Source organism: Lissotriton helveticus, chromosome 8 (assembly GCF_964261635.1).
Source record: "Lissotriton helveticus chromosome 8, aLisHel1.1, whole genome shotgun sequence".
In the NCBI taxonomy this organism is placed as follows: domain Eukaryota; kingdom Metazoa; phylum Chordata; class Amphibia; order Caudata; family Salamandridae; genus Lissotriton; species Lissotriton helveticus.
In genome coordinates, this window is record NC_136069.1 from 1237794580 (window position 1) to 1237808028 (window position 13449).

Sequence of the window (13449 nt, forward strand, 5' to 3'; positions counted from 1 at the left end):
AATTTTGCCTCCTGGTCCGAATCGCCCTCGGGTGCATGAGGGAGCACTTATAACATGACTTTGAATCACCCACAATATGTCTTTGGTTCCTGGGCTTGGGAAGAGAATGTTGTGTGATAGATCCCTAGTAGTCACTCAACAGATCCCTAGTAGTCACTTAACTAGGAGGGGCCGAAAGTCACTGCATAAGATGTCCCCCTAGCACTGGCTTTAATGGGACAGATTGTGTAGAAGAACCACCTAGGACCCCAACACCGTTATTGATTGTTCCTCCTAGTCAAATAGGGTAATCATGTTTTAGTTCCAGTCATCCCCAACAAGGGCAATATGGTGGAGGCCAGCTCAGGTAAAATCACAGGCATCCAAGATACACCTTCAATGACAATAGCTTCCTGGAACATAGCAGGGTTGACCCATAAGATTCCATAACTGGACTGGTCAGATTTTATAGAAACACAGGATATTATAGTGTTCTAAGAGACCTGGGCATTAGCTCCAGTTCACCATTTTGGCTTTTTAAATTTTCATAAATTAGCAGTAGGTGGTCAAAAAGGCAGACCCTCAGGAGGGCTTACAATATGGGTAAGGCAGAGGTCTGCCTTTAAGATAGTGGAAATGGAGATCGACAACACTGACATTGTGGCAATACTCATCTGCCCAAATCATCTCCCTAGCCTTCTTATAGTTAACGTATATGCTAGGGGTTTGGTGGGTGACAGGTAATCTGACACAGTCATTGACCTTAACAGTTTTTAGTCAGAATGGGTGAAGAGAACAACATAATCATAGCAGGAGATTTTAATACTACATTTGAGCCTTTGGATTCTGAGGATAGCAACCTTAGTGCTGACGAAGATGCCCAGTGGGGTATACCCCAACTGGAGATACCACCAATTAAAAAGTGGACCGATGCAGCGCTCCAGCTGAAAGTTTGTAGCTTAGAAAGGGGAGTTAAGTCAGCAAATGGCCGTACACCTTCTGACCGCTTAGGATCTCATACATACAACAACGGCTCAAGAAGCAGTCATATAGATTACATCTTTATTAATATAGAGAATTGGTCATCACTAGTGGATATGGAGGTCTGTGTAAGGAATGAAAATGACCAAAATCCCTTGCTGCTAAAATTCAAAGGCTCAGCTTCCGCAACATCCTTGCCCTTAGTCGGTGTAATTGAGACTGCTGATGCTATAATCAGTAATGACATGAGGCGGATCAAATGGTCCTGGATTGCCCAGAATGAAAGCTCCCTTGATAACATGAAAGCAGAGGTGATGAACTCACTAGACCTCCTTCAAAAAATTAGCAGTCAGGGTGAAATCAACCATAATATCACTCAAATTCATGAGACCATCTTTGAAAACATCAGGTGTTTCTTTTTTAAACCCTTTAAAATCCATAAGAGATCTTCATTAAAGCATGACCACTGGTATAACATGGCTTGCAAGGTAGCATACAAGCAGTTGTCGCGGGCAATAAAAACCAATGACATAGGCAGGATAAGAACAGCATGTAAACAGTATAAATCCATGCAAACATTAGCAAAAAAGGATTGGGATGAACAGCAGAGGCAGGAACTTTTGTAAGCTTGCAAATTGAAAAACATGCAATCATTTTGGCAGCTTGTGAAATGGGGTAGAGGTAGCCAAGGCAGTGCCCCTCAATCCACATTGCCCTTGACCAATGGGTATCCTTCTTTGTGAATCAATTTGCAGTTGCTGAGAATATACCCCCCATCCCAGTTCCAAGTGTACACTCACCAGGAACATTTTCCTTAAGGGAAGTGAAAACAGCAGTGAATTCAGCACCAAAGGGAAGGGCCCCCGGTCCTGATTGTATCCCAGCAGACTTATTATTATCTGATCAAGATAATTGGCTCAAGTATATTCTGATAATGCGATTGCCAGAGGAGGTACCATCCTCAACTCCTGGTGAGGAGCCAATATCTTACCTATTTACAAGAAGGGGGACCGTTCTAGCCCCAGTAATTACAGGCCAATCAGCCTGATCGATTCCACCCAAAAGATTATGGCTTGATTGGTTCTGCACAGAATTCAGACCAGGATGGTAGAGAACAACATAATATCCCCCTTCCAAGCGGGTTTTAGGGCCCTCGTAAGTACAATTGATGAAGTTTTTTATTTTGTCTCAATTTACTGGCGTGTTGTACTATTAGCGGGTGGAACTATTTATGCCACCTTTGTAGATCTCAAAGCAGCATTCAACACGGTCCCGACAAACAAACTCTGGGCCGTACTGAGTGATCTAGGATTACCCTCCGAGCTCTTGCAGCTTGTAGTTAAACTGCATGAATCCAATTATGCACAGATTTGTTGGGCTGCTGAATGGAAAACTACCCCCAAATTCCCAATCCTTAAAGGGGTACGTCAATGGTGTGTACTGGCTTCCACCCTGTTTTCACTGTTTATAAATGGTGTGGTCAATTACTTTTCAGAGTACTCCACCAATGCACCCTCTGTTGCTGGTATAAAAGTCCCAATACTCATGTTCGCGGACGATACCCTAATTTTATCAAAAACCCAAGTTGGGTAGCAGAGAGCATTGTCCCGATTTGAGTCATTTTGTAAGGAAAAAGAGTTATTGGTAAACGTGGATAAAACCAAATTTATGGTTTTGCACAAACACAAAGTAATCAAGTCAAGGGTTGTTATGAATAATGAGCCATTGGAACAAACTGATTTATTTACTTACCTTGGAGTAAACATAGGCAGCAAACTAGACTGGAAACCCCAGATAGAAATGATGGCGCTTAAGCATTCCCAGCTTGCAGTGGTGATCTTGAAAGAACACAGGCTCTCCCAGACTAAGCCGGTCGGTCCTGCACTTGTGAAGTGAAGTGAAGTGAAGGGGTTTTGTAAAGCGCGCCTGCTGCCCGAGGGCGTCCAAGCGCTAAGTAAAAGTAACAGAGCTCTGAGGGAAGAGGGGAGAGATCCAGGTGGGGAGCTAATTTTTGAAAAGGTATGTTTTTAGCTCTTTACGGAAGGATGAGAGGATAGGGTTGGACCTAAGTGAGAAGGGAAGGGAGTTCCATAATTTAGCAGCATTGAGCGTGAAGGACCTGCCTCCTGCTCTAGACCTTTTAACTCTGGGAACTGCAGCAAGGAATGCGTTCTCTGAGCGAATTGACTTACCGGGACAATAAGGGAGTGAGAAGTGTGTGGTTGATCTCAGGTCTGGCTCTATGGAAGGCTTGGTGCGATATGCACAAGGTCTTGAATTTTATTCTATCCCTAACCAGTGAAGTGACCTAATCCCTGGCTTAGCCGATTCTCTGCATGGGATTTGGAGTAGCGTGCGAGCTGCACAGTTCTGTGTGCGCTGAAGTTTCTGCAGCACGTAGTCAGGGGCTCCTAAGTAAAGGGCATTGTTGGAGTCGAGCCGATATTGAATGAGGCCCTGAATGACAACCTGTTTAGCTTCCATGGGCAGAATAGGCAGGATTTTTCTCAACATTCAGATAATCCCGAAGCAAGTTGCTGCTGTTTTGGTTGCCTGAGTGTTGAAGGTGAGGGTTTTGTCCAGCCAGACTCCCAGAATTTTAATGTCCTCCTTCGGGGATGAAGGAGGAGCCAAACTGGGAGGCCATAGCTGGTCCAGGGGAGTGAGAGTGGGGGGGCCAAGGAGCATTATCTCGGTCTTATCGCCATTGAGTTTTAATGAGGATGCCGTCATCCATCTCCTGACGTCCTCCATGCAAGCTGCTAGGTTGGACTGGGAGAGCCTGCTGTTCTTCTGTGCCAGAGAAACCACCAGCTGAGTGTCGTCCGCGTACGAGATGATCTTGATACCATATTGTCGGACGACCTCAGCCAGCGGCCTCATGTACACATTGAACAGCGTGGGGCTTAGGGAGGAGCCTTGGGGTACCCCGCAGTTTAGAGGTCTGCTAGTGGAGCAGGAATCGCCATCAAAGACCTGGAAGGTCCTTCCGCTCAAAAAGGAACCCAACCAAGTCAAGAGCGTTTCCTGAGACCCCCAGATCGGCTAGACGAGACATCAGGGTTTTGTGGCACACCTATCAAACGCGGCGCTTAGATCAAGGAGGATCACTGCCACTGACCCTCCCTGATCCAAGATTCTCCTGGATTCCTCCGTCACGGCCAGAAGAGCAGTTTCTGTGCCGTGTTTTGGATGGAATCCTGTTTGGGTGGAGTCCAGTAGGGAATTCTCCTCAAGGAAGTTGGTGAGGTGGTGATTGATGTGCTTCTCTAGAATTTTACTTGCCCAAGGCAACAGGGATATCGGACGGTAGTTATTAGGGTCCATAGGGTTGAGGTTGGGTTTTTTAAGCAGTGCTCTCACCATTGCTTGTTTTCAGGAGGGAGGAACCACACCTGTTTGCATGGAGCTATTAAGTAGGTCCATGAGGGTGGGGAAAATGACTTGGTTAGCCATGTTCATCATCTGAGGGGGCACTGGGTCGAGGGGGGAGCCTGATTTTACTTGATGTGCAAGGGATTTAAGTGATTCCAGCTCTAAAGGTGAAAATGTATTTAGGGAAACTCGTGGAGGATGTTCTTTATCGCTAGGGGGTGGTGGTATGGCAGTGATGGTCTCTGGTCACTTAAGATATAATAGTACCAAGGTTATGGCTTCTATTCTGTACGGGGCGGAACTGTGGGGTTTTGAAAACCTGCCCTCACTAGCCCAGGCCCAAAAAAGATTTTTGAGAGGTTTGGTAGGCCTCCCCCAAAGTACACCTCTTATACCTTTATGTTCCGATTTGGGGTGCTAATACCTGGTAGAGATTGCTAGGTTCAGACCATTGGCCTACTGGAGAAAACTTTGGTCTACCCCAGAATTAGCCCACTGTGCCCTAGCTGTCAAAGACATCAGAGATGCGATACCTCTCACAAGATCAGATGGTTACAACAGGTGAAAAGCTCCCCGGTGAATATGGGCATGAGGCGTTTATGGGAAGACCCGGTTCATAATGTTTTTTCCTCCCAAAAAAGTATTTAAAGAAGCGTACTGGGCTATGATTAGAACTGGTAATCTGTCTCATTCTAACTCATCATCTTTGACTAGTACCTTTCTGGACCACAAGCTGGAACCCCTGTATGAAGACTTTTGGGACTTTATAACCAAGCCCACCGACAGGAAATGTTTTTTCCAGTTCTGGATAGGAACGTTACCGACCAAAGCCTTCAGCAAAACCTGGCACCATTCTCAAGATAGTAAATGCCCACTCTGTCAGAGTATGGATGAAACAATCCCTCACATATTATTTGTATGCCCAGCATATAGTTCTCCAAGGAGCAAATGGCTCAAACCAATTTGTCTGAACTTGGGTACTAGGTCGAGTGCTACTGCTCTGCTAATATTGAAGACCAGCACACAAGAGGCAACTGTGATTGCTATAGCGAAGTTTTTAGGCTGGGTGTGGATAATTAGATGCAAGATTGAAAGCAAGCAGACTGCGACAGTACCTAGTTAGACTCTGTCTTCTGCTTAGTCCCCCAGCCCGGTTATTTAATATACTTCTTAACCAGTATTGGGACCCGTTGGTACAGAATATTATATGAATTGTTATTCGCCTGCACCAATTTCACTTTTTTACTGTAAAAAAAAAAAACCTGTATAAGCTTTTTTAATTGATATATAAATTGCTTGTCTTTTTAACATGTTTTATCATATTTTTATGTATAGTCCTTGTTGAGAACTGGATTTTACACTTGTACTATTTGGTGATGCTAAATATGTATTGTCTTTTATGATCAGTGCGGTCGCAATAAAGACGAATAAACAAAAAAAAAAAGAAAAATAGGTGCGCCCTTGTGCACCCAAAGGCATTTTGAGATTGAGAGGCATAGCTGTATGTTGCGATGCATAAGAAGTAGATGTAGTCTTCATGTAGATACTGCTCCCACTCCAAGTTACAGGCCTGTACTCGGTACTGGTCATGGGTCGCTCGCATCACCATTCCACTTCCCACTTAACGTCTTCTGTTAAGTCCAAACGCAAGCATAAACAAGTATTGGCAAAGCCAATAGGTCTTGCCCATAGGCGAGCTTTTGCCTTTGGCTGGGAGTGGCGACCGGGGGCAGGGAGGGAGAAACAGACCGGGAGGAGAAGAAACTGGGACGGGAGGGCATTGGGAGGAGAAACAGGAAAGAGAGGGTGGTGGAAGGAAAGAGTAGGCAGCCTAGATTCGACCTACTCGTTTGACATGACTCCGCTGCGAATTTATCAAAAATGTTTTAAGTTGATTTGTGGATTTTATGTATTATTTTGAATTATGCATTTTAATCTCCTTTCATGCCATATCTTGATGTTTTATATATTTATGCACTTTTATGGTTGTAAACCAGCTTATAAAGTTGAATTGAAGATGACATGACTCCCTTTGCAGTTAAATGATTTTTGGAATTCTTCCAGTTATAGGCAGGGTGGAGATGCAGGGAGGGGTGAAAAAAACAAAGCCTCGTTAACAAGCGAATGGTCTTTTAAAGACCTGTGAAGTACTCGGGTATGGCTGGCAGCTCAAAAACTGTCTGTGTGTGTGCCCGGAAGCTGTCTGAGGGGGCTGAAGCCCTTTGAGCCCTATGGCGTTGCGCGCCTGCCTTGCACACACTATAGAATTACCCATAAGGTTGCCGTTAAAACTGCGCCTTGACGTATCTTTACACACTGCGGTGTTTAAACCCTTCAACCCCTTCAGCACTCTTACCTTGCTCGTTTGATTGCGATTACCGTTCTCTCTCTCAGATCTTGAAACACACAAGTGTTGACGTTCCTGGTAGGAGGCATAATTGGGTAGTGAAACCTTTTCTTTTCCCGTCGGATCCCTGCTTTAATTTGTTTGACTTTTGCAGCATCTGTGGCCGGCATCTGTGATACGATCTAGTTAGTGCAGCTGTTGATTTATTTCAAAAGCCGGTTGGGGGGGACCCTTTGAGGAAGCTGGAGAGCTCGGTGGCGTGGCTAAACTTATGGCCTGGTTTAGATATATGTCCAAGTAAGGAACGGACGCTCGAGAGTAAACTGTGTTGAGAGAAGTCTACTGGTTCCTCCAAACTCCCAGATGGTCATCTCACCTACTGAACATATACTGATGTAAGGTATGGGCCATAAATTAACCGCTGGAGTGTTTCATACATGTTACAGTACACGGTTTGCCAAACTAACAGCATTTGTATATTGTGATCATGCCATTTATATGTCGTCTAAGTGCTTCCCTGTACTGTGAAAATAATCGAAGCCAGCATTTTGTAATCTTTGCTGCTCATAAATCGGACTTAAACCCACGGCACTACTTTCCCCATTGCCTGTATTTCTCTATACCCGTACATGATCAACACAGAGGAAAAAAATACTTCTCTGCTGGCACCAGATGGTTTTTCACAACCAATTTCGGTCACCATCTACAAAATCCCGCTGATGACACTGCGAAGAGTACTCTTTCTTTCCACTCAAATGCTCTGTTGCTGCCCGAGTGGTGCGCCCAAGCAAGAGTGTTTATTTGTTCACAGGGAACCTCGGCGTGCAGCTGCTGTGAAACATTGATAAAAAAATCTAAAACAAGCGAATGAGAAAGCACGGTAACCTGACCCACGAGTAATGCAGCTGCCACCCTGCGCATCGCTGCTCGCTCCCGAGAGCAAAACGCTGTGGGGGTGAATATAAAAAAAAAGAGGTGGGACATGACCCGCCTATAGCCATTTGCGTGCTTTCATTATTGAAAGACACACGCAAAAGCCAATCCTATGTGTGGGAGAGGAGTCAGAACCTCACGTAGTAAACACAAGAAGCCTCGCAGAGCAGCGCAAGCGCGCTGGTTCAGGCTCGACATAAAAACAATGTGGGACTAGACCCTATTCTGTCACTTCAACCCCAAGAAAAGGTGCAATGGTATGTCACACTCATCGAGGTCACTGAGACTATTCCTCAACTGATCCTGATACACTCAGAGTTCCTCAGCCCATTGTCGACCGCGCAGCAGTTCGAGACCTACAAGGAGACCATGTTGCAGTAAGTTTTCGTGCCCCACAATACACAAGGGCCTCCGATTGGGTTACCACTGTCACTGCCACCGTCTGTCCCTCTGGATCTTGTTACTGGGCCCAACCCAACTCTGTTACAGGCTTCTATTCCAGCCCCACGGTCCTTGTAAGTTCCTTCTACCATGATGCGAGAGAGTGATCTAGTGCTGATCCCATGTCAGACGCTGAATCAGCGTCTGTCCATGCTTGACCAATGTTGCACTAGGAAATTGCAAAACCGCAAACAGTTATCATGCTGCCTGACTATACTGCATCCCAGCTATCCCCAGAAGCTCTATTATTTTTATGATTCTGACTTTGACCGCGTGATAGAACAGGGTGTACACCAGGATGATGATGATGGTAAGGGGAGTGACTAGCTCTACCCTCAATACACTGATCATACCGTAGACCTTGATTTACAGAACAGCAGTGGGCTTGACACTTCTCCTGGGACAGAGCTTGACTCACCACATGGCCCATCAAAGAAACAGAGTGCCTAATTCACAGTGGTGGTTCGTAGGGCAGCTGAAGATCTAAACTTACATCTAGGTTCAATTGAGACTACAATGTTTTGACAGGACCCGCTCCATCTGAGCCCTTTTAATGATGTACTCAATATAGTGTCTGCTACGACGGCGACACCCAACTGATTCTTTCCCTCATCAGCAACCCCACATTTGCCAGGACCAACTTCCTTGATGGGATGAAGGCTGTCGCCACCTGGATGAAGAACAGCTACCTCTACCTCTACCTCAACTCTGAGAATACCGAAGTCCTGGGCTCCACCCCCTCCGCCAGTGACGACTCCTAGTGGCCTGCAGCACTTGGAACCCCCCCAGACCACGCACAAAACCTCGGCATCATCCTGGACTTCTCGCTCACCATGAACTGCCAGATCAACGCTGTCTTATGATCCTGCTTCCACACGCTCCGCCAGCTCAGAAAGATCTTCAAGTGGATCCCCACAGAGGCCAGAAAGGCGGTCACCCACACACTTAGCAGCAGAATCCACATGGGCAATGCGAGCTGTACGCCGGCATCACCAAGAAACTCCTCAAGAAACTGCAGAACATTCAGAATGCCTCCACCAGACTCATACTCTACAGACCCTGCCACGTCCACATCACTGGCCACCTGAGAGACCTCTATCTGCTCCTAGTCAACAAAAGAATCGCCTTCAAGATCCTCACGCATGCCTAAAAAGCTCGACATGTCGCAGAACCTGCATACCTTAACTACTGCCACACACCCACCAGAGACCTCGGCTCGACCCAACTGGCCCTGGCTACCATCCCACGTATCCACAAGACCACGGCCAGAGGAAGATCCTTCTCCTACCTTGCAGGAAAGACCTGGAAAACCCTGCCTCTCCTCCTCAGGCAATCACTGTCACTGCCTCAATTCATGAAGCACCTTAAGACCTTGCTCTTCGACTGGACCAGAGTGCCTTCGGCGGGCCAGCTGTAAGGTTCCCCACCCCCCCCGCGCGCCTTGAGACCCTTACGGGTGATTAGTTGCGCGTTACAAGTAACCTGATTGATTGATGCCCTCACAGATGGCTACCTGGTCAAAAACCATGTTCTTACCTGCCTTTGAACAGGCAGGTGTCCAGTAGTCGTAGATGGTATTTTCTCACCAGGCACCCCGCTCCAGAGGGCCTCAATTAGTAAAGTGAATGTAAATTAATTTCCCACTACTCCTTCGGATGGAGAAACAAAAAAGATTGACAGCTTTGGCAAACCTGGTTTATTCAGCCAGTCTTGGATTGCGGTGCGTAGATGCAGCTTGTCTGTTGGGCCAATACACTCATGCCCTTTGGGACATAGACAGTCGAATCTTGCCAGCAGTTCTGGAAGATCAAAGGGCCTCTATGGCACATACAATACATGATGGACAAGGCGCAGCCAAGCAAGTTTTGTATCCAGGGTTGAATAACATGGATTACCTTGGCTGGGTAGATGGTACCAATGTGGTCTTTTATCAACATGTCAAGATTAGGTCTCTGTTCTATTGCAATGTGCAAGCAGCACTGATGAAGATGCCCTTTGATGAATCCTGCCTCTGGAGTGAGACAAAGCAAAACCAAAGGGGATGATGGACGGAGTGTTGAACATTGCAAGCACTCACCCCCAGTCAACTGATCTGGGTTTAATCCATCATTCTTTAGCTCACTCCGCCACCCCAGTTCAGACATGGCTATATGCAAATCAGCCTGACCCTGTGCCTCATGGGAACAGTCCAGCCCGAACTGTAAAGCCATGTCTTCCCTGGACCGGAAACAAGCCTCCTGGGACTGGTTTCAGGCTCACAGCCCTCATCAGCCAGGTTATCTTGAATCCAGTGGCAAAGTGAGCAAGGGACCCACTTCTGGGCATACCGTGCCAACTTAGAGCGAACAAAACAAAACCAAAGGGGATGATGGACGGAGTGTTTAACATTGCAAGCACTCACCCCCAGTCAACTGATCTGGGTTTAATCCATCATCATTCTCTAGCTCACTCTGCCACCCCAGTTCAGACATGGCTACATGCAAATCAGTCTGACCCTGTACCTAATGGGAACAGTCCAGCCCGAACTGCCAAGCCATGTCTTCCCTGGACCGGAAACGAGCATCCAGGGACTGGTCTCGGGCTTACAGCCCTCATCAGCCAGGCTATCTTGAATCCAGTGGCAAAGTGAGCAAGGGACCCACGTCTGGGCATACCCTGCCAACTTAGGGCGAACAAAGCAAAACCAAAGGGGATGATGGATGAGACGGCAGACTCCACTGTGGAATACTTCAAAAACAGTAGAGCTACAGCTCGATCCTAAGGGCTGTTGCACCGTGCCAAAGAATTCCTGCATCTGTAAATGTAGGTGCTACTACAGAGCGTTGACAATAGATTGTTGCATCACAGGTTGGGAAGGCTGCCTCGGACAGCTTTGTCCATTCGGGGCTGCAAACGTGGAACCAACAGGAAAGATACAGAACAGCAGGGGCACCAGTCTTCCATTTCCTCGTTACCTGCTATAATGGCTTACAAACTGTGTTAGTTTGTCCTCAGTAGTGGCTACCCACACAGTGGGAGGCAGAATCCGCCACTTTCTTCAAGGTTGGTGATCCATCATATTCAACGGATGAGTCTTCCAAATTATTCTATAGGTAATGCCTTACCTTTTTTTCTGACCCCGCCTAATATCCCTGCCACACCAGAGCATTTCACAGAAGAACATATGTCCTTCCTCTTACAGGAGGTACACCTGTTGCTCTCCAACAGTGGGATAGAGAGAGAGCGGGTATGACTCGTTGAAAGGTAGGGGTTGTTACTCTTTTTATTTTCTCATGCTGAAAAGGATGGGGGAGTTCAGGTCTGTCTTGGACTCCCATCCCCTCAAGACCTTCCTATGAAAGAACAGATTTATAATGACCATATTGGCCCAGATCCTATCTGTTCTGTACCCAGCCAACTCAATTGCGTCCTTAGACTTTCAGGATGTGCATTTTCATATACCTATCCTGCAGTCCCACCGGTGTTACCTGTGGTTCACGGTAGGCCAGGAGCATTTTCAGTTTCACGTTCTCCCCTTGGGAATAACCAGCACCCCATCAGTATTTCCAAAAGTGAAAGCGTTGGTCGCTGCCCATCTTTGGAGGGTGGGAGTTACTATGGTCCTGTACTTTGACAACTGGCTGCTTAAGGCAGGCTTGTCACAGTCAGTCATGGAACCCCTTCCGATGACGGACATTTTGACATTGTTGGGTTTCAGCCCATGATCCCAGTGTTTCAGGCTTGCTCCTGGATCCAGGTGAGAGCAAGTTCTGAGGCTTCTTGGTCCTAGTCATGTGCAGCCGCCTTGTCAACCACAGCACATGGTACATGCAAGCCCTACAGTGGAATGTGAAGTCCCAGTTGACCCAACATCAAGGCCGCCTTTCTGATACCATCCAGATCTCTGAGGAAGCGGCTAAAGATGTGTAGTGGTGGCTGATCAACTGCAGTTTGTACTGCAGCAGGCCATCCTCTCTTCCCCTCCCAGAGCTAACAGTGGTGATGTACACATCGCTACTGGGTTTGGTGGGGCCATCTGAGGGAGGTGGCGGTCGGAGTGCTCTGGTCTCTAGTGGAGGGCCGGCTACACATCAAACCTGCTGGAGTTGCAGAGCCATTCTTCTGGTTCTAAACGCCTTCCTGCCATCCATCAGTGGGGGGCTGGTGCAGGTTCTCACATATAAAACCATTGCCATGTGATACTACAACAGGCTGGGTGGAATGGGGTCCTGTGTGCTGTGCCAGGAGGCTCTACTCTTGTGCTATGCGCTGGGACAAATTTGTGACCTACTATGGTGCCCGGAATATAGACCCCTTGCAGGCAAAACTGTGGGAAGCCCTCTTATTTGTTTTGTCTTTAGCCCAACAAGACCATGCAGTGGGCCTTCAGGCCGAGACTGATATGTGGATGGCATCGTAGACAAAAACGATGGCCTGGAATGTGGCCTGAGTGATCACCAGTGGCTACGTTTAACTCAAGCATTCCTTTCACCACTTTGTTGCATGTTGCAGTTGATACTCTAAGACAGGTATGACCAGACATGGGTCCCATGCTCACTGTTCAACAGGAATCTATCTGTACCTTACAGATGAAGCATAAGTAGTCTGAAACTGTTCTGGAGTTACTTGTGGTCTTGGGTGGAGGCGATATAGCCTGGTAGGTGTGACTGAAGTGTTCCTGTTGGAGCAGGACCAATACTGATTTGCGTATGGCTGGTCTCTGTCTAGAGTTGCACAGTCAGTAATACATTGTGGGCTAAAATACAGCCACAGTGTCCTCCAGTGACTGAGAGGAATTCAAGCATCCTGTACATCATTTTGTTTCAACATACTTAATATGATGTGTAAATACCGATTTCATTTACATATTGCATTCAATATTAAAGGGGTACTGCACGGTTTTCTGTATGCAAAGTAAATCAAAACTGTAATATAATATTGATCTGAACAGTTTTGAAATATGTTTTATTTTAGTATGTGCATAACCCCTTACACTTGACCAGACACCATTAGGAAAAATTCCACAGATCTGAGTAAATGTTTGAATGTTTATTCAGATATGTAGATGAAGAGAACACATTTCTAGTAAGTTTATTTAGTTAAGTGAGATTTTTCAGCCACCTAACCTACTATCCTCCAAATTGTGTGACACTGTGGATATGGCACCTGTCCATTTTAGCATTAACCTGAGAAGTCTGTTCTTTTAAGTGGCATCATTAATAGATGTTATGTTTTTTTATGCAACATTGAGCCCCTGTGGTTGTGAGATTTAAACTCACTTGTTTTAAAGATTTTCGTACGTCGTTTTTTAAAAAATAATCGGCTTGTCCCATTGCTGAAACAATGTGTGTTAACTATATGTCACTTAATTGTGTAACTGTATACATGTATTTTATTTTTACTGTTAGCTTATC

The 13449-nt window shown here is 46.3% G+C and overlaps 1 protein-coding gene across 2 annotated transcripts in view; it reads left to right on the forward strand.

Annotated features, from left to right (window-relative positions):
* PPP2R3B (protein phosphatase 2 regulatory subunit B''beta) overlaps positions 1 to 13449 on the forward strand; it is a 357728-nt gene that overhangs the window by 283052 nt on the left and 61227 nt on the right. The window lies entirely within an intron of this gene.